The sequence below is a fragment of the Idiotropiscis lumnitzeri genome, chromosome 5 (assembly GCF_059441095.1).
Source record: "Idiotropiscis lumnitzeri isolate Australia: NSW breed Sydney's pygmy pipehorse chromosome 5, RoL_Ilum_1.0, whole genome shotgun sequence".
Classification (NCBI taxonomy): domain Eukaryota; kingdom Metazoa; phylum Chordata; class Actinopteri; order Syngnathiformes; family Syngnathidae; genus Idiotropiscis; species Idiotropiscis lumnitzeri.
Window position 1 is genome coordinate 2,728,788 of NC_142395.1, and position 22,734 is coordinate 2,751,521.

Consider the following 22,734-nt stretch of genomic DNA (forward strand, 5'->3'; position numbering starts at 1 on the left):
TCCATTGCAGCCTGGTCATCCTGGAAGGGGGATTCTCCCATCTGTGGTCCCTTCTCAAGGTTTCTCACTTTTCCCCTAATGAGGTTTTTTGAGTTTTTCCTTGCCCTCCTGGCGGTTAAGATCGGGGATGTCGATTGTGGTTATGTAAAGCCCTTTGAGACTGTCTGTGATTAAGGGCTATACAAATAAAATTGACTTGACTTCTTTTTTTTTCACCTTGTTCCTAACTGACATATTTGACACCAAACTCACGCAAAACAAACATAACTGCGTGAAGTCCTCCAGGTATCGAGGTCTATTGTCCCGACGAGCAGACCTGGTTGTGACAGTTGGCATTGTTGCTGCTTCCGGTCCACTGACATAGCCTCCTTAATGGAGCTCAGTCTCTCAGCTGAAATAAGTAGGTAGTCAACCATGTTTATGGTTTCTATTTCAGTCTCCATGTTCCCTTTAGTGTCCTCTGGCAAGTATGCCCTACTTAGTGTGTCAGCCAGCAACATATGACGGCCTGCTACATAGGTCACTTTCATGTTATATTTCTGTGATGGGAGTAACATCCTCTGTAGTCTCTTTGGCGCACTCAGAAGTGGCTTCTTGTCAATACTTTCTAGTGGTTTGTGATCACTCTTTATCGTCACCTGCCTGCCATACGTGTATTGGCGGAACTTCTACATCTCATAGACTTTAGATAAGCATTCTTTCTGTATCTGAGCATATCTGAGCTGCTCCCATATGCTACAGGCCTACATCCCTATGTCAGAGCAGCCCTCAGCCCAGTTTCTGGTGCATCACATTGCAGTGTCTACTCCTCTTCCTGATTGTAACACTTCAAAACTGGTGTAATGGCAATTTTGTCTTTTATTCTATTAAACACTTCCTACTGTATGTAAGTCCACTCCCACACATTCTCTTTGTGTGTAAGTTGGTGTAATATTTCCCAATCATCAGACAGGTGGACAAGTAGTTTATCATGCCAACCAGTCTCTGTACTGCCTTGACAGCCATCGGTCTTGGCATCTCTCGGTTTGCACGCACCTTCTCCAGGTCTATCTGCAGCCCCTCAGCCGTCAACAGATGCCCAATATACGGCACTGCCTGTCGCCGTAGTTTTATCTTGTCAAAATTCAATCTGATGTTTCGCACTCTACATCTGCTTAGGAGTTTGTTATCATGTTCTCTACTTGCTTCTTGAAGCGATGTCCCTTCACCTGTGACCAACAATTCATCAGTGATCATGTATATTCCTGGTATTCCTTTGAGAGCGTATGAGTCTTCTTTGGAATACGTCCGGCGCTGGACTTATTCCCATCGGCATTCTCAACCATCGGTACCGGCCAAATGGGGTGAAGTAGATTGACTCCCCTAATTTAACACGCCAGAATCCATGTTTGACATCGCAGTCGGTGAATATTTTTGCCTTTGCCATTTCCGGGAGTATACCATCAATAGTTGGAAGAGGGAAATGGATCCTTTTCAGCGCTCGGTTGAGTGGTTTTGGGTCGATGCAGATCCTCGGTTTGCCATTTCGTTTCACCACTGTAACCTACTTATTCAATCAGTACGACACTCGACCGGTGCGATAATACCCCTCCTCTCCAGATTTTTTAATAGCACTGTGAGGATCATGTTCTTTGATTCCTCCAGTGCTTTCAACAACATCCACCCACCCTATTGGGAGACAAGCTGGAGCAAGCGGGAGTGGCCCACCACCTCATCACATGGATCCACGACTACCTCACAAACTGACTGAGAAATTCCTGGCAGGTACAGCCCCATACTGGAAGGTCAAATGGATCTGACAACTGAACAGAATTTCTTGGTAAAAACTACCAAAATTTGCTGACCAAAAATAACATCAAGCATGAGACATCAGCCCCGTATTCGCCACAAGATAGCACCGCTGAGCGTAATTGGGGCACGTTATTTGACATGGAGAGATGCATGCTAATCGAGAGTGGTTCACCAAAGACATTAATGCACCAATGCAATCTAGAGAGCAACTATTGTGAGAAACAGATGTTTCAACAATCTAATAAAACTGACAGCATATCAAATGCTAACGGGGAAATGACTAAACCTCTCCAGGAAGTTTGGTTCTAAATGTTTTGATTATAAAGAGAACAGAAAGAAACTAGACTCCAAGTGTGAGGAGGGAATATTTGTTGGGTATGACAAAAATAGCCTCGTCTATTTGGTGTTCTTTCCAGACAAAGAAAATTGCAAAAACACAGATAAGTGAAGTTTGTAGCAAAGGCTGTAGCAGAGCAGGAAACCCCCACCTGGAGAAGGCGGGGAGCACTGTGAGGATCATGTTCTTTGATTTCTCTCCAGTGCTTTCAACACCATCCAGCGAAGGCAGGCGGCAGTGGCCCACCACCTCATCACATGGAACCACGACTACCTCACAAACCGGCCACAGTACGAGAGAACACAGGACTGTGTGTCTGACGTGCTCCTCTTCAGCACGGGAGCACCGCAGGGAACTGTTCTGGCTCCCTTCCTGTTCACACTCTACACCTCGGACTACAAATACAATTCCTCCACCTGTCACTTGCGAAAGTTCTCTGATGACTCTGCGATTGTCGTCCTCATCACTGACGGAGATGATCGGGAGTACAGAGAACTTACTCAGGGTTTTGTGTACTGGTGTCAACAGAACAGCCTCCAAATCAACGATGGGAAATCCAAAGAGCTGGTGGTGTCATTTCTGCAAGCGTTGGCACTCTCCACCTGCACCAGTGAATATCCAGGTAACAGACGTTGAGAGGGCCTCAACTTACAAGTACCTGGGTGTTCATCTGAACAATAAACTGGACTGGAGCGACAACACAGACACTCTCTAGAGGAGGGGTCAGAGCAGACTCTTCCTACTCAGGAGGCTGAGGTCCTTTGGCGTTCAGGGGACACTCCTCAGGAACGTCTATGACTTGGTGGTTTCACCGGTCATTTTTTATGGAGTGGTCTCCTGGGCAGGAGGCATCTCGGCCCGGGACAAAAAGACACTGGACAAACTAGTGAGGTGGAACAGCTCTGTCCTGGACTGCTCCCTGGACTCTGTAGACTCAAAGGGGGGCAGGAGGATACCGGCAAAAGTGTCTGTTACGGCCTTTGGCTAGGGCCCACCTACAAAGCCACGCCCCTTCTTCCTGTGTTGACTCTTGCACCTTTTGTACTAAAAGTAAATGGACTAGTTTCCTGTTTGTTCCTCGTTGGTGACCTGGTTTCCTGTTCGTTCTTTGTTGGTGGACTGCTTTCCCGTTCAAGAAAGCGCTGAACCTGAAATGCCAACACACGTTTCAAGGGGTTTTAATAATATGTTATGATCAATGGTGTCAAAAGCGGCGCTAAGATTGAGTAAGAGTAATATTGATGAGGTGTCGCGTCCAAAGCTATGAGAAGATCATTAGTAACTTTAGCAAGGGCCGTCTCAGTCGAGTGGTCGGCTCTAAAACCTGATTGGAAAGGTTCAAATTGATTATTAGCAGTCATATATACATTAAGTTGTTGCGCTACGACTTTTTCAATAATTTTTGCAATAAACGGAAGATTTGAAACCGGCCTATAGTTGAGACTCTCTGGGTCAAGGTTTGGTTGCTTAAGTAGCGGTCGAATAAGGGTGGTCCTAAAAACTGCTGGTACTATACTCGTGGTAAGTGATAGATTCATTATTTTTATCCATCCATCATCTGTACCGCTTCTCCTCACTAGGGTCGCGGCGGGTGCGTGCTGGAGCCTATCCCAGCTATCTTCGGGCAGTAGGCGGGGGACACCCTGAACTGGTTGCCAGCCAATTGCAGGGCACACAGAGACGAACAACCATCCACACTCACACTCATACCTAGGGGCAATTTCGAGTATTCAATCGGCCTGCCATGCATGTTTTTGGAATGTGGGAGGAAACCGGAGTACCCGGAGGAAACCCACGCAAGCACGGGGAGAACATGCAAACTCCACACAGGATGGCCGGAGCTGGGATCGAACCCACGCCCGATGCTGTCTCTCACTGTGAGGCCATCGTGCTAACCAGTCGGCCACCGTGCCGCCTTAATTATTTTTATTTTATTATTTTTGTAAAGAGTTCTTTAATTAGTTTGCCACGAAGCGGATCGAGCACACAAGTTGTCGGTTTTGCCGCACTAACCAATTTTGTTAGGCTTTCAAGAGATATTTTTCTTTAATTTAGATAAGGTTATCGGACAGTTAGCAGCCCTAATATCCCTATTAACACCATTTATTGCGGAATTCAACTGAATTTTAAGAACAGTGTCTTTAATCTCATCACGAATACACTCAATCTTCTGAGTAAAGAATTGCATGAAATCGTGAGCTGAATAGGAAGAGCTAACCGAGGTTGGTTGCTGTTGCGTTCGCATTGCTACGGTATCAAATAAATCATTGCAGAAGTTTTACCATTCCAGTTCTTTTATCATTGCAGTATTTTCTCTCATTGCAGTATTTCTACTGTTGCAGCACTTTTATCATTGCAGTATTTTCCATCATTGCAGTATTTTTCTATCATTGCAGTACTTTTACCATTACAGTACTTTTATCATTGCGGTATTTTCTATCATTGCAGTATTTTTCTATCATTGCAGTATTTTCTCTCATTGCAGTATTTCTACTATTACAGTTCTTTTATCATTGCAGTATTTTCTCTCATTGCAGTATTTCTACTGTTGCAGCACTTTTATCATTGCAGTATTTTCCATCATTGCAGTATTTTTCTATCATTGCAGTACTTTTACCATTACAGTACTTTTATCATTGCAGTATTTTCTATCATTGCAGTATTTTTCTATCATTGCAGTATTTTCTCTCATTGCAGTATTTCTACTATTACAGTACTTTTATCATTGCAGTATTTTTCTATCATTGCAGTACTTTTACCATTACAGTACTTTTATCATTGCAGTATTTTCGATCATTTAGTATTTTTTTTACCATTGCAGCGTTATTTATTTCCCCTCTGTACCATGGACAGATATTAAGAGTGTTTCCTTACACTTGTATACGTTGTGGGATGTAACTGTGTATATACATGGGGATTTGTGTATATACGTATATACTGTGCATATTTGCATGCTTTATATGAATGTCTGCTGCTAATGTTATATATTAACAGCTACCGCCTCTGTGTGATCTATATCTTTGCTGCTGTAACACTGCAAATTTCCCCATTGTGGGAATATTAAAGGACATCTTTATCTTTATCTTTACATTTCCTGCCTTCTACTGTTTTCGACTTGCACTTTACAGCAAAATGATTTTCTTTCCCACACTTTTTACATTTCTTTCCAAAAGCTAGTTATTTCGTTTTAATTCGCTCATGGGTTCTGCAATAGAACTTACAATCAACTTCATCACCTTTGCTTTTCTTTGTATTGTGTTTCACAGTATGCATTTCCTCCACAGTGTGTCCTTCCAGTGTCCTGTTGTTTTCTTTTGACAGTTCAGCAGCTCTACATATTGGTAGGCATTTCTCCAGCATCAGTCTATCTTCCCTGAGGAGTCTCTCTCTCATGGCTGAGCTATTGGTGCCACACTCAATGCGATCCCTTATTAGTGAGTCTTTTATTTCTCCACAGTTGCATCCATTGGCTAGCACTCCCAAGTCCATGAAATATTTGTCAGTGGTTTCATCCATATCTTGGTTTCGTACAAAAAACTTGTACCTCTCGACTGTCTCATTCACTTGTGTTCACAATGTTCATCCAGCACCCTTATCATTGAACTCACTGTCCTCCTCGCTGACGAGTTGTCACTCACTAGTGTGGCCAAGAGCGCCCTCCCATTCGCGCCAATGAGGTAGTAGAACAGCTTCGCTTTCGCACCTTCCTCTGCGCCAGGCACATCCGTGGAAATTCCTTCTTCCAGCATTTCCATGTTTTCGCTAGGTCGCCAAAGTCCAACATCAACATCGACGGTGGTTTCAGCTATTCCATTGCGACACCCGCTGTCCGTTTAGTACGCCTGCTGCACGTGCATACGGCTGTTGTTAATCCTTTCCGCATTCCAACTAGTGTATTGACCGCTGCCATCACTTTTCGTTCTGTTCTGTCTAATAACTATACAGAATGGACGGTTAGAGCTCTTACATTTTCTCACTTGTTTTTCTTGTCTTATCTTCATAAACTCTACTTCTGCCCGCCTTGTGCGTTGTGCAACAACTCAACAGTCCTGCTGGGAACACGTAACTATAAACAAACAATCCTATTGTTACAATGCTAACCTCAGATGGACACTTAACCCTATTTTGATGGTCATCAAAATACGTCCTGCATCCTCTGCATGGGACCTGGGCGCCCTTCTATCCTTTCAATTTCATTCATATTCATAAAAACAATCAGACTGTTTAAATGCTCCAGTCAGCACAGTGCTCTGTAGTCTCAACCCCTCACTAACTGAGGGAGTCAAACAAGCGGTGTAATGTACCCAGTCAGTCAAGTGGAACTCCTCAAAATCACATATTTATAGATATGGAACATTGGCCACACATGAGGCACTCTGTATTATAAGGCAGTCCATTTTGGAGAAAATTGGGGACTTTTTGGTGTGCCCTATGGTCGTGAAAATACAGCACATGAGGCTGTCATCAATCTCAAAAGTGGCTGCGTACCTTACGAGAGATAATAGAATGCTGCTTTCTTAATTATTCATGACGTCATAGCCCCGCCTACAGAATGCCGTTTCTGTCAAAAATGTCAAATTTCCCCGCCCCCTGTGTTAAAAAATATCCAGCCTCCTCTTTTAAAAAATTTACATTTTCCCCACACCCTTGAAGCGTTAATCCCTCCCTACAGAATGCTGTTTGTGTCAAAAATATCTAATTTCCCAGCCTCCTTGAAGTGTTAATCCCTCCCTACAGAATGCTGTTTCTGTCAAAAAAAATGATGTGTTCCCCAAACCCCTCCCAAACTGTACTTATGTCATCAATATTTTAACATTTGAAGTACAGTGTTATAGAAAGCAGCTAATTAAATAAGTGAGATATATATAATTTAATTAACTAATTTAGATATATAAAAACTAATTAAATAATTGAAATAATATGAGTTGAAAGGGGTCGGCGTTGTTTTTACCTTTCAATAAGGTGTTGACCAGGTATATGTTTATTCGGTTGATAAAAGCTCCCGTTTTCTTTTTGCAAACATGCCTAGACATATTCCCAGCGACATAAGTTTAAACATGGCAATGTGCATGTTTGGGGTGTTGTCTGTGCAAGTCCCGGCGACTTGCACAGACACCCCCCAAGCCTGTCACATCCTACATCTGATAAGAGCCTTAAGGTGTTTGAAAAGATAGTGAGGGGCAGGCAAGTCAGGATATCCTGTCGACCCACCTTCCTTTTTGCAAACGTGCCTAGTCATGTTTGCATGTCTGGACATGTATTTGTTGCGGCTGCCTACATTTGGACAGTCAAACGCCGTCATTTATCCCGCCCCCTGGTCTGAAACCGATATAACAGAGTCCTCTATTTCACTAGGAATGTATGTAATTATGATTATTCAAAGTACCAGCCGTCTAATGTTTAAAGGGTAATATAAAAGCATACCTAACGATCCATTCGCGGCGATAAAACAAATTGAAGATTTTATAATCCTTTAGAATAGTCATTAAAACTTTTGACCTAACCGTCCCAAAATAGTGATATGGCGTACGATAATACACAACCGCTCGATCTAACAAAGCACACATCAAATGATCAAACACAACCACTCGACCTAACAATACTCGCATTAAACGATCAAATACACACACAAACACAACCGCTTGATTTAACTACAGATGACCACATACACATGCAATCACAACCTCTCAACCTAACAATATTCACATTAAACGATCAAATACAAACATCAGATGTTCATTTAACTACAAGCGACCAGATACACACACAATCACAACCTCTCGACCTAACAATATTCACAACAAACAATAATGGGCAAACATCAGATGTTCATTTAACAATGCCCACATCAAATCAACATCATGGGGTCACGCAAACATCAGATGCTCATTTAAACTCAAACGGTCACACACAATCACAACCTCTCGACCTAACATCAAATAACCAACAACAACAACAAGAGCTCACACAGACACCAGATGTTTATTTAACAACCACACAGAACACATCAAATGATTGCGGGGGCACGCAATCATCAATTCTTGATTTAGCAAGCACACAGACCACATCAAACAATCAAGGTCAAACGCAATCTTCAGCTGCGGACTTAAACAACCAAGCGTTAGAGGATTCAGTTGATCAGAGAGGTGGACATCGGGTAATCATACGAGATCGTTTCAATAATACAGAACTCAGGACCCCGTTAAACATACCAGAACCCGTTGATAACACAGATTTTCCAGCATTTTACACAGCTATCATGGGCTCGATAAATGAGCAGCTGGATCTAGCATTATCGAATGTATTGCCTGGGGATATGGTTCAATTGGAAGTGGTGGGGGAAAATGTAAATATACATGAGACAGTTCGCGTGTCAGACGACCCAGACGTATGTGCAAACGCGGTTCAAAATCTGCTCGATCGACTCGTACAGTCTAATGCACAAGTCCTGTTTGATAGACAACTCGAGTTTGTCGTCCAAATTGTAAATGATAATCGAGGAGGCATGGGGAGAAAACGACGAATAGAAGGTCTTTTGGATCATGAAATACTTATTAAAAAAAAAAGCATTTAGTGATACCGAACAATCCGTGTGATACACAACTATGTTTTGCTACCTCGTTATCGCTTTTAATGGATAACTCGTTGACGGAACAAGAGATCTATCGACAAGCACTTTAGTACCAAAGAGCTGTAGGGCTGGTTGAGACGACCCCTGTTGGGTTTAATGATATCAATAAATTCGAGATGCTTTTGGGTCGTAAGATTGTGGTTCTATATAGAAAATAAGGAGAGTTTGGACCATTTATTCATTTTCGAGACAGATTACCCCAAATCCACGGATGTCTTGTTGTTTTTTTTACAAAAACAACACTTTTACGGTGTGAAAAACCCAGCGGGTTTGATAGAAAGCAGTTACTTCTGTTGTTATTGTTACAAGGGCTACAACAACAAGAATCTAAATCAATGCCATCATGTTTGCATAGACCCAACCTGTAAAACCCGACCTCTACAACCCATCCTTTGTAAGGGTTGTAATAAATCATGTCGAAATGATGTCTGCTATGCCAGGCATAAAATAACTAGTAGAAAAATCGGCAGTTTTTGCGATAGATACAAAAAATGTCCCGATTGCGGTCTTAACTATTACAAGACCAATAATACACAAGAGGCAAAACATAACTGTTTAGTTAAAAAATGTGTCTCATGTAAAATGCCACTGAAAGATACTGATATAACTAGGGAACGTCATCAATGTTATATCCAACCTCTCCCAAAACAAAAACCCCGTGAAAAAATCGTGTTCTATGACTTTGAAACATATGAGGATCAGGAAAAGGTGCACAAACCCTTTATGGTCTGTACAAAATCACTCCAAGGAGAAGAACATCAATGGATGGGACCTGATTGCGCCGTAAAACTCATTGATCATTTCAGAAATCCTCGTTACAAAGGCACCACTCTTATAGCCCACAATGCCCGTTCATTTGATTCCCAGCTCATTGTATCAGCGATGATCGACATGGGTCTCGTTCCTAAGGTTATTTTGACTGGTAGTAAAATCTTATGTCTCAAGCTAGAGTCAAACCGTCTCAGATTCATCGACTCGCTATCATTTTTACCCATGCCTCTGAGCCTAAAACTCTAGGTTTTGACGATCAATGTAAAGGGTATTTCCCTCACAAATTCAGCTCGTTGGAAAATCTTGACTATGTGGGGTCCTATCCTCAGCCTTGTGAATATGGGTTAGAACGCATGACGACTGCTAACCGTACCAAATTCCTAGAATGGTATGAAAGAGAATGTCAGGGGATCTTTGATTTCAGGAAGGAGGCGTTGATGTACTGCAAAAACGATGTTGACATTCTAACCGAGGGTTGTACAAAATTTAGAAACGAGTTTCTAAACGAGACAGGCGTCGATCCATTCAATTATGTCACCATAGCATCAGCATGCATGGGAGTTTTCCGTACCAATTTTCTCCGACCTCAGACATTGGCTATAACATCATCCGATAATTACGCGAGACAATATAAAGCCTTCTCACATGCTTCCATCCAGTATTTGGAGTGGATCATACACAGTCAAAAATTGCCTATACAACACGCTTTGAACGGGGGTGAAAAACAACTCGGTCGCTACGTCGTGGATGGGTATGTCGAAATTGATGGTATAAAACATGTTTTTGAATATCTAGGATGTTTCTACCACGGCTGTCCCGACTGCTACACACCAACCGAACGGTTCCCTTTGACAAATCAAACCTTTCAAGAATTGTTTGATATTAGCCAGAAGAAACTCTCGACCTTGAAATCTGATCCGTGCGTACGTCTCACGGTAATGAAAGAACACGTGCGGTTGAACATGAAGAAAACTCATCCGGGTGTGAAAGAGTTCATGCTTAATTATCAACATCCTGAACCCCTAGCACCGCGTCAGGCTCTTTTCGGGGGCAGAACCAGTGTATTCACATTGCGATACACGGCCTCTTTGAATGAACGAGTGTTCTACGTCGATGTCACCTCTCTGTATCGTTATGTCAACAGCAACTGTGCCTATCCTCTCGGTCATCCGATCATTATCCGCAAAGACTTTGCCGACCCCCGTAAATATTTCGGGCTGATCAAAGCCAAAGTCTACCCACCACGAGGTCTCTTGTTGCCTTTGTTACCTTACAAAACAGCTAAAGGTAAACTGACATTCCCTCTCTGTACAACATGTGCCGAAATCAACAACCAAACCTCATCATGTCACCATGATGACGAGAGCAGGGCTCTGCTCGGTGTTTGGGTGACTATTGAGTTAAACAAGGCTCTTGACCTTGGTTACAGATTGGTTGAAATTGTGGAGGTGTGGCATTTCGAATCAGTGAGCAATGACATCTTTAAAGCTTACATGAACACCTTCCTCAAGGGGAAGCAGGAAGCCTCTGGCTATCCATCCAATGTCACCGATCAGGAGGGGAGGGACAGATACATCAATGATTACATGACACATCAAGGTATCCGGCTGGATCCTGAACGCATCAAAGTGAATCCTGGTAAGAGACAGGTTTCTAAACTTTGTTTAAATTCTCTCTGGGGAAAATATGGTCAGAGAGATAATTTAAAACAAACAAAACGGACCAACAAACCCGAAGAATTTTTTATAATTATGTTTTCGGGTTTGTATGAGATCGATTACTTCGGTTTCATCAAATCAGACACCGCGATGATTCAACACAGCGACAAAAAGAACATTCTTTCACGACCCTCCGACACCTCAAACATCTTTGTGGCTTGCTTTACAACAGCACATGCTAGAATTTTCATGTACAGATTTTTGGAGCAATTACAAGATAGGGTTCTATACACTGACACAGACAGCCTCATCTACGTGGTCAGGGATGGGGAAACGGCTCTAAAATTAGGACAATATCTCGGTGATCTGACTGATGAATTGGACGGTGACAGCATTCAGGAATTTGTTTCGGCCGGCCCCAAAAGCTACACCTATCAAACTAGAGATACTAAAAAAACGGTGATGAAGGTCAAAGGTATCACACAGACGCACGAAAGCGCTCTAAACATCAACTTTGACAGTGTCAAAGACTTAGTGGAGGGATACATATCTAGCACGACGCATGGCAACGAGCCCGACACACACTCGCTTAAGACACCACAACACAGCATCGTCCGCGATAAAAAAGGGTTTCGCGTCAGAAATACTTAATTCGTCAAAACGTTTAGGGTGATCTACGACAAACGAAGACTTTTGCCAGACGGTCGTAGTGTGCCTTTTGGTTATAAAGGAGTGGAAGAGTTTAAACCTGGCTAGTTTTATTCGATGTCCTGCATCTTGTGTCACTCTTATTCTGTGGAATGCTGAGTGTGTGGCTGGTGAAGCTGAACAAAGAAAGTGAAAGAATGTGAAGGTTTGGGAGGTTTTAGGTTGGTGCCTGGCGCAGACAGACACCTCGAGCGGGAAGGGGTCGACAAGAAACTGGACCCTTCAACCACAAGCAGGAGGAGCCACCACTTGAAGAAAGACCAATAAGAGCAAGCTAAAGTTAACTGCAGGATACACATAGCCAATAGAATCATGCCAGGATGCCTTTGTCTCTGTGCCATTTGCATATTGTATAGGATGAATCATTACTGGGCAACTCGGGTAGTACATTCGCTGGTGGCAAGAGAGGTGTAGAGTTGTATTGAGAGGGACCCGAGACCCAGGTGCCATGTAGAAAGTCTGTGTATTGGGAATAAACCCACTTGTGCGTGAAAATGCCGGCTTCCTGATACCTTTCTATTGCAGAACGAGCGCGCATATTGTTGGATGAGTGAGAGTTGGGTAAGGTCGCGAATTGGAGTCAGATTACTAATTTGAGTTTACATTGGGTTAAAGTTAAATTCTAACATTGATATAAAGCTAAATTCCAACAGTTATTAGAAAAAATTGAATTATCACAGGTCGAATTCGAACCACGTCTACAAGTGCCTTTTTCATGTTTGATCTCAGGGCCTAGCGGTTGTGGGAAAACATATTTTGTGAAACGTGTTTTGGAAGACTGTCATCATGTTATGAGAAATGTACCTGACAACATTGTATGGATTTATACATCATATCAACCCATGGACAACCAATTACAAAAGTTGATTAAAAACATAAAATTCCTAAAAGGTCTCCCAGAATCTTTTGATGACGAAGCCTTGTTCCCGTTACACCAGACTCATTTGATCATCCTTGACGATCTGATCTTCCAAGCATCGGAGCATCCTGAAGTGGTGAAAATCTTTACCCAATATAGACATCATAGAAATATGAGCGTCATATTGTTAACTCAGAATGTATTCCACCAAGGTAAATACAGTTGTACTATTAGTCTAAATAGTAATTACATGGTCTTGTTCAAAAATCCTCGGGATAAATTACAAACCACTATTTTGGCTAATCAGATATTCCCTACGAAGAAAAATTATTTTTTAGAAAGTTTAGAAGATGCCACCAAAGACGCTCATGGGTATTTATTGGTGGATTTAAACCCTACATGTCCAGAACAATGCCGTTTGAGAACGGGTGTACTTCCTGATCAGTGGCCTGCCGTCTACATTCCCAAAAATTGACATGTCCAAGCTTTTAAAAACAAACGCTCCGCAACTCAGGACCCTGTTTCAAGCTAAGAGACGTAAAGACATACTGACCAGAGGCCCAGCCACTTTGATCAAGGTACTGTGAGAAATTGCTTTCAATCTATTGAAAGGTCATATACTTCTTTCACCGGCACAGTTTAAGAAATTAAAAAAACAAAAGAAAATTATTCGACTATTGGCCCATAAAAAAACAAGTCTTAAGAAAAAACGCGCCGTTTTGACACAAAGAGGCGGATTTATTCTTCCTCTGTTGGGAACAGTTGTACCCTTCCTAGGTAATCTTTTGGGTGGGTTAATCAGGAAAGACTAACCATCATGAGTTTGAAAACAGCCCAGAAAATGTTTCTTCTCTCGCCTCAACAACTGGATTGTCTGAAAAAACCCGAGCCTACCATCAGACAGACGGCTGAACAGGATTTGGATGTGAAGATGAAAGCAGTTTTGGAAGATCGATCCTTAACCCCTCATGAAAAAATAACAAAGTATCAATCTTTACTTCATCGTAAAGGATAATGTAAATGGCAGTCAATTTAAAACTGAACAAAGGTTAGACGGCTCGGAGCCACTTTTGTGATCCTGGCATGGAAGTCCATTGTTTCAGAGGGGTCTCGTTCACACCTCCTGTGGTGCAGCTGTGATCTAATCTTCCTGCATTCCTCTCCTGAATGTCTGGTCATTAGCATGGTCTAAACTTCAGTTACACTTAAAGGATTTCATACTTTTGACTATTAAAGGAATATAAGAGTTTGAGCTTAACATAGTTCATTAGATGTTGGTGCATCCAATGTATGAAAATGTGATATTGTAAAATGCTGAGAGTGTGACTGGTGGCGAGAAACTGGTTGCGGGGGTTGTGCAAGAATGGAATGTTTTAGAAACCGAAGGTGCTGAGCGAGACGAGATGACTCCGGGAAGGAGCGGCCATCGGGGGAATCGCACGCAGGAGGAGCCACGGGATTCGGCGGGAGGAGAAAGACCAATGAGAGCGAGCTAAAGTTAACTGCAATACACATAGCCAATAGAATCATGCCAGGATGCCTTTGTCTGTGCCATTTTGCATGTTGTATAGTATGAATCAGGACTGGGCAACTCGGGGGTAGAACACATTCGCTGGTGGTATGAGAGGTGTAGAGCTGTATTGAGAGGGACCCAAACTCAAGTTGTAGATTTGTGTGTTAGGAATAAATCCACTCGTGTGTGAAAATGCCGGCTTCCTGATACCTTTCTATTGCAGAACGAGCGCGCATATTGTTGGATGTGTGGGAGTTGGGTAAGGTCGCAAATTGGAGTCAGATTACTTATTTGAGTTTACATTGGGTTAAAGTTAAATTCTAACATTGATTTAAAGGTAAATTCCAACAATTTATGGTGACGCCGACGGTGATGCATGAGAGGTAATAGAAGTCTGGGACTTCAAAGAGAGTCTGGGGCTCTAAGAAAAGGAAAGAAGCCTGGGGCTTCAAGAGCCTGGGGCTCAAAGGAAGCCTGGGGCTTCAGGAAAAACCACAAGAGTCTGGGACTCGGGCCTGGGGCCCACGTCCACACCAGGTGACGACCTGATAAAGATTAAAGGATAAAGGAGCCACACTTCTGACCGGCCTTCCTCTTGGGCCCACAGTGACATAAGGTAAGCAGATCCTTTTCAAATTCTGCATATTGGCAACGCTAAATTATAAGAGGAAGGCGGAGTGGAACGGCGTTAAAATGTATAAATAAATAAGTGTAAAAGTGTGGACGATAGTAGTGTAAAATCTGGGATTTACCTACTAGAATAGTTTGGAACTATTCGTGGTTAAGATACGGTATAAAATCTGGGATTTACGTATCGGGACACGGTTTAAAATCTGGGATTTACGTGTCTGTGTGGAAGCTGTGTGAATGTGAAGGCTAAAATTGTTCTGCGTAAGAAGTGGTTGGGACACACACGAGTGGATTTCAAGATGGCGAAGGAGAGTAAGTGTGATAGTGGTCTCGGGTGTGGCACGGAGATTAAGGATAAATTCATAAAAATGAAACATAAAAAAAGAGAAGAAAAACATGAAGTAGGGATGAAATAAGAAAAGAGAAAGAAAGAAAGCTAGAGAAAAGAGAAGAAATTGTGTCAGTGTAGAGATTGGAAGTTCAATAAGAAAAGAGAAAGGAACAATTAATGTTCCATTGAAAGGAGGATGATTAAACAGGCAGTATTGAAGAAGGTGTGACTTGAACAAATGAAAAGGATAAGAATTAGGGTCTGCTGTAAGGAGGAATTGAAGAAATAAATATTTTATGTTTCATACTTTAGTTGATGGTCTTTCTATTAAGGTAACTGTAATTAGTAACTGGAATGAAATGCACAGATGGAAATGACACAAAGAAAAAGATTGGTGTTAAGAAATCATAATTGAATGTAGCTTTTGAGAGCATGAGAAAACTTTGCAAGAGCATAGGTGGTTCCTGACTTTGTAGTTTGTGATTTGATACCTTGATTGTTTGAGTGGCTTTGGTAAGGCTACAGTGAATTTGGAAAATTAAAGGAAAAAAATAAGAGTGAGAAAGATTTTACAGAAGGCAATGAGTATAGGTGTAATCGTAAAATCATGAGTGTGCTCTAACAAAGAGTTAACAGCTCTTTGAAGTTAGATGCTCGTTCCCAAGTAGGGGGAGGAAGTCAGAGAAAGAGGATGAAGTGATTGAAAAAGCGGAAGAAAAGACGGAATGTCTGAGAGGCATTCATCCACAGTTGCCAGACTCGCAACAGTATGTGTTTGAGCCGCCGCCCGATCCGACGGCGCCATTAATGGGGGGGGAGCAGAATGGTTTGAGATGCAAAAGATAACGATTCACAGATGACACCAGCGACCATACAATTGATCGAACAGGCTGTGAATAATGAGAGAGAGGGTGCAAGGAGAACAGCAGGGGAGTGTGGAGACGCCCGTGCTGGCCCCGGGGGGGGGAAGCACCAGCAGGAACATGTAAACATTTCAGACACAAGAGGAAAAACAGGCATCAATGGCAGTCGTTAACTGATTGAAAAGGAAGATATGCCTTTTGGTGCTCTCGAAAGAAGGTCACAGTCTTTTTGTTTCAGAGGTGTGTCTCGGCACCCCCCTCGATGTTGCTGACGATCTAATCTTCAGGCATCTGCCTCTACTTGAGGTGTTCTAATGTGGTCGAGCATGGGTCGCACTGTGGAGCAGTTTTTTTACAGTGCTAGTGTAGTATGGTACGGGATAAAATATATGTATTCAACCTAACAATAAATACAAATTAGCAGGGAATTGGAACACAAGTTAAACACTGAAACATGCAGGGGATGCCTGAGGAACAGCAGGGCGGCGACAATCTTATTAAAATTTAAATTTTAAGCAAAGGGATTATGGTTTTGGGATAAGTTTTGAGTGAAGTATTCTATGAACATGTTGAAAGAAAATCTTTGGAAAGGGGAATATCTAGCCATTGGAGATTGGTTTACCAAATTTAAAGTTGGACTAAATAGTTTTGTAGATGATTTATTAACTGATGTGTATTAAATGTGACAAAGGTGGAAGACAGATGTTTTTGTTTGACTGTACGACGCGAACGCTGACATGACAATTTTAGAGGATATGACATCATTCCATAAATACCAGACTGCTAACATTCGCATCTATGAGCTGTTTGATGTCACAGGTGCAGTTTCGTCAGCTGCGTCCAGGAGAGGAGAAACAACTTCACGGGGAGTGAATGGGAAAATCCAGAGACCCACAGTTGTAAATTTTGGCATACGCTGGCTAAATTAAGGCAAAATTATGGATCTGCCAGCACAAATCTCAGTGAAATCAAGGCGGACGCGCCAAGGGAGGGGTCTCTGTGTGGAATTGGAAAGTATCGTTTGGTGAATGACAGTGTGAAAGAAAAGTGTTTGTATGCATATGTGGTTTGAGTGAATGTTGTAGGGACGGGCCTCAGGACAGAAAATTGTTTGAGGTCACCGGCAAGCCCTTACAGTACTTAGGATGCGATGGGTGGACAGGCCTGATCAACCTGAATCCCTATTGCACTCCCGAGTATTGATTTTCAAATTGTTTTTGGAGATAGATTGGAGTAATTAAATTCAAGCATCAAGTGAATGATTGATTGACGTTATTACACAAAATTTATGCAAAACTGAAAGTTTTGGAAGGAAGATAATTTACCCCTTCTCATTCTCACTGGCAAGTGCCACTCGTCCAGTTCTGTCCACAGGTTTGAGGTGACATGTGACCAGTGTGACCAGAAGGCCAGAGACTGCTTCAAATAGCGCCTCACCACTACCATCCCAGAGGTTCTCCTCAACAAGGAGGGAGATATAAGACATATTCACATTGGATGCGCGACTAGATAACACACACCCAGTCCAGGATAGGGCAAAATTTTCTTGGATTGTTCAGACTTTTCCATATAATACAGCACCACAGCAGTGATACTTGAAGTTAATGTCGAATTAGTGGCACTGTTTTTATGGAAAATTACTCACTTAACGCAAGGGTAAGTTGTTGTAGAGGAGATATTTCAGACAAAAATGACCCTGAAGTGGTCACAAGCACGTGTCTCATGTTGGATGTATGAAATTTTATTCTGATATTTTCCATTGTAACGTATTTCATTGTATTTAGGACTAAGACATTGTAAAACACTGTTTGGAAGAACTTATAGAATACCTCAAATTTAAGAACAAATGGGAAATAGATGTTGAAGCAACTTTAGTTGACCATATGTGAAAAATGTTAGGAAAACAAAAGACAGGCGCAAATTTAGAGTGACAAAGCTCTTTCCGTCTCCCAGCAGGGGCAGTAATCTAGTAAAGCCAGGATACTGGGTGCTTGTAAGAAGTTTGAAGATAAGACATTTGTAATTACCCAAGGGGGAAGGAGGGGTTAGTAACAGCTCTCACAGCTGTAAAGATAGCAGAAAGGTCAACATTGGTTTATTCGACATGTTGTAAAGAGGTCACACGTTGTAAAGAGGTCACGTTGGTTGATATCTCCTACAAAGGAGACACCAGACTAAGAGGTTTATACAGAGTTACAGGCGGGACAAAATTTATTTCAGAGGAACTATCCTCACTTGAGGCCGAGGCCAGATCTGCTGACCAGCATGATGGTCACCAGCTAAATGGGGACACCTCAGGTGAGATTGGCTGTGCCGTGCATCAGATATTTCTGGCCCGTTGGGGTCGATGTTGCTGTGTCTTTCAGGTGGGGAAAAGGGAGACAGGCCTGGTCTATGTGGCCAGGGCGAGACATGAATGGAGTGAGACTTCCGGCAGTGACCCATCCAATAATGTCGACATTACACAGCTGTTCCAGTTGGCCGTCCACAAGGGCGTGCACCTTCCAGTGGCAGACATCAGGCGAAATAGTCCATGAATGAAATAATGCTAATCGGCCTAAGTAGAACACATTTTGTACCTAATTTTGCACGACATCAGAAAAGGGATATATGGGATTGGATTAAGGAGCGTGACTAAAATTGTTGTACTTGCAGGTTTAGAAGGCCAAGAGAGATAAGAAAAAAGGAGGCAGCTGCTCCTTCCACTTCTGCTGCTTCTGGGCAAGGTTCGGGTGACGCAGCGCCACTGCGGACTGGCTGCTGTCCATAGCAGGCCAGTCAACGAGGTTGGGATTGCAGTAACAGAGGTACGGGTGGTTACTGACGGGGGTTGTGAGTGGGGTGTGCACTTGCTGCGGGGTGTGGGGTCACTGGGTGATGAGCTGTCCATGCCGAGCCACTTTCTGGAATGTGCCATCCTCCGGTGCCATATCTGTCACAAAGAGCTCCACCAGCGCAGGGGGCGCCACCGTTACCCACTCCCAACGCACTTGACACAAACCCGCTCGTACCCCATTCCATGACAGGGGGCAGCGGAGCTTCAGCATTCGAGGACTAGCAGGTCCTAGCAGTCCGGGGACGGTGGATGGACAAGTTTTCGATGGTGCTGGATATTGGGGCGAGCTATGAGCTCCTTCCGCAACCCCCACTGAGCCATGTGGGCTCTCAAGAGTGCCTGAGTCCCTGCCATTGACTGAACGAACACTGGAATTCGAGTGGCATTCCCGGATGGGACTGAACTTGACTGTGCACATCCGTTGGAGGGAGCATATGTCGTGCTCTCTTCCTTCCCAGTGGCTAAACTGAACTGAAACATTTGAGGGCAGCTCTGAAACCTGGTTCCCATCCTCCCGCGGTGGGTATTCCCTGTTCTTGCTCTGGTCTGAGTGGTTTAGCAACCGCCACCCTTTCAATTCGCCAATTGACATATCACATTGTACATGTGATCACAAACATGATTTGGTTTATCAAAAATGCACTCATCCATATTTAGTCATGAGTGCATCTTGCGTTAGAATTATATATTTGTTATGTCTACTGGCGTTGCCTCGCACGCGTGCCTTGTCCCTGAGCAGCGGAAATGGTATGAATTGTTTACTTTCGCCGAGCCACAAATCGCATTGAATATTGATGAGCGTCATCATACTAGAGATCTAGACCCCATAGTTGTTGCACAATCGGGAGATCATATATCAGCACCGACTACAAATTCTTTGGTTTTGGGAACATTACTAAATTTCAAAATTTCCAGGGAAGGGTCGCTCGGAAATGGTAGTTCTGTGTGTGTCTCTGCTAGAGGTGTTGTGGACCCAGGGCCCGACTGAGTTGGGGCTCGGCTCCACAGCTCCGCGATGTTTTTACTGTCTCTACCCCCTCCCCCAGTTGACAGAATCAGTGTGGGCACAGCCTGTAGGTGGATTGAGCCAATCATGAGACAATAGGAGGTGGAGACTGCAGCGGTCTTGGAGCTGTCTATGTCTTGTAGAGCACCTTTTCTTCCCATAAAAAAAAAGAAAAAGAAAAAATAGAGGTTTAATTCGGTATCTGCGTTATTATAGTTTTGGGATTTTTTATTTTAAGCATTAATGGTTACTATTTCATTTGTGTTGCTTTAAAATTTGTCAATTAACAGTCAAAATTGGAGCGTTAGCTCGAGGCTTCATTTGTAATCTCGGAACGCAGTTAGATATTTGAACTCAGTGAACTCAGCATCACTGGAGTCGGACATCGCTCCGTACATCAACCTCCGGGTGCTTTCCCGGAGGTGGACTCAATCTCGCTGATAAGGACAGTTTAGTGTTCTGGCTAGAACCTGATACGCCATCCAATTGGGAACTACAGGACAAAAGTGGTACCATAGCTCACAGTTGCGCCCGGCCCCAGTATTTGTGCCCGCCATGGTTGAGCTTAGAGGTTGACCGCCCGGACGGGCAGGTCAAGAGAGGGAATGTGTAGATGGCATGAATTGGATCAAAGTCAGACACTTTCGAGTCTGAACAAAGACGATGACGATGCAAATGTTTAACTTATTGACTATTTTACCTGCTGGCGTGTGCTTTGTGTGGACGATGTTTGCGTTTGAACATAGGATGCGGGATGACAGAAGTGATGGAGCGAAAGGAGCATGTAATGGAATGGTATGGTATGGAGCAGAGCGAGATGATGGTAAGACGCTGACACAGACACAACAACTACTGCTAAATCTGAAATGTAAACAACCGACACAGGTGAACACTTGGGTACAATTTTAATTGGACACACCCATGGAATGATGTGGGAATAAAAAAGAAAGAGCCTATTTTTGACACCCAAGTTGCAAAACAAAAGTTCACCTGCCTAAAAGTTAAATGGGACTGGTCCTGGGATTGGAAATCTCCAGGAGTCATGGTGTAATGAAAATGTGTCTTTGCCAGTAGGAATCCCTCTCGCTCGTGATGATGTTTGGCTGTGGTGTGGAGAGAAAGTGCTGTACGATAGGCTTCCCACCAATGCCTCAGGTAAGTGCGCCCTGGTAACGCTGATCATGCCAGTTAGTGTGACAGCCTTAGATCTGGCCAAAATGGAGTGGGAAGGTGTTGGACAATGGGGAAGAATCCCCTTCCTTAACAGGAAGAGAAGGGACATGCAAGAATGGTTGAATGCAGGAGATCCCACGTATATAGATGCAATTGGAGTTCCAAGAGGGATCCCTGACGAGTATAAATTGGTGGATCAAATTGCGGCAGGATGGGAGAGCCTTTTCCTGTTCGTTACAGTAAACAAAAATGTGGACCGGATTAATTATGCCCACTATAATGTCCAACGATTGGCGAATTTTACCACCTCAGCACTCCAGGCAGTGCATGAGCAATTGGCTGCCACGTCTCTTATGGCATTCCAGAACAGAATAAGCTTAGATATGTTGTTAGCCGAAAGAGGAGGGGTGTGTGGTATTTTGGGGATCAGTGTTGTACTCTGATTCCCAACAATACATCTCCTGACGGTCGCCTTACCAAGGCATTGGAGGGTCTGCGCACGCTAAGTAACAAAATGAAGGAGCACTCAGGTGTGGACACCAGTTGGTATTCTGACTGGTTCAACATCTTTGGTAAATATAAAAGCCTGATTGCATCAGTACTGATTTCTATCGCTGTGTTTGCCGCTATTATGGTGTTATGCGGATGTTGCTGTATTCCATGTATCAGATCATTAACTGTTAAGACAATAGAACGCACGTTGGGGCCACTCCCTCCTGGGGGTCAGTACATGATGATCCCTCAAAAGGACCCCCAGGAGGCGGAGGTAGCGTGGCCCTCCGGGAGTCCAGGATGTGAGTATGGAAAGATGGCCTCGGGGACCTGAGGCCATAAGGAGGGAAGGAAATTTTCTACTGATTCTTATTCTTTTACTAATTGTTTGATGTGTTTTAGTTTTATGGCAAGTGATGTCGAGCTCGTGTGCAGCAATGAAACAAGGTGTTCTAGTGATGACCTCAGATGTCTGAGGTCATGAGAGGGATTAAAGGATAATGTAAATGGCAGTCAATTTAAAACTGAACAAAGGTTAGACGGCTCGGAGCCACTTTTGTGATCCTGGCATGGAAGTCCATTGTTTCAGAGGGGTCTCGTTCACACCTCCTGTGGTGCAGCTGTGATCTAATCTTCCTGCATTCCTCTCCTGAATGTCTGGTCATTAGCATGGTCTAAACTTCAGTTACACTTAAAGGATTTCATACTTTTGACTATTAAAGGAATATAAGAGTTTGAGCTTAACATAGTTCATTAGATGTTGGTGCATCCAATGTATGAAAATGTGATATTGTAAAATGCTGAGAGTGTGACTGGTGGCGAGAAACTGGTTGCGGGGGTTGTGCAAGAATGGAATGTTTTAGAAACCGAAGGTGCTGAGCGAGACGAGATGACTCCGGGAAGGAGCGGCCATCGGGGGAATCGCACGCAGGAGGAGCCACGGGATTCGGCGGGAGGAGAAAGACCAATGAGAGCGAGCTAAAGTTAACTGCAATACACATAGCCAATAGAATCATGCCAGGATGCCTTTGTCTGTGCCATTTTGCATGTTGTATAGTATGAATCAGGACTGGGCAACTCGGGGGTAGAACACATTCGCTGGTGGTATGAGAGGTGTAGAGCTGTATTGAGAGGG

At 43.3% G+C, this 22,734-nt stretch overlaps 1 protein-coding gene across 1 annotated transcript in view; it reads right to left on the bottom strand.

Annotated features, from left to right (window-relative positions):
- Positions 1 to 2,487: 2,487 nt before the first annotated feature.
- Positions 2,488 to 22,734, bottom strand: part of LOC148335977 (uncharacterized) — a 57,123-nt gene continuing 36,876 nt past the window's right edge. The window contains exon 4 of the transcript XR_015843228.1: positions 2,488 to 3,276. The gene's annotated coding sequence lies outside the window, so the exon portion shown is untranslated. The remainder of the gene's footprint in view (positions 3,277 to 22,734) is intronic.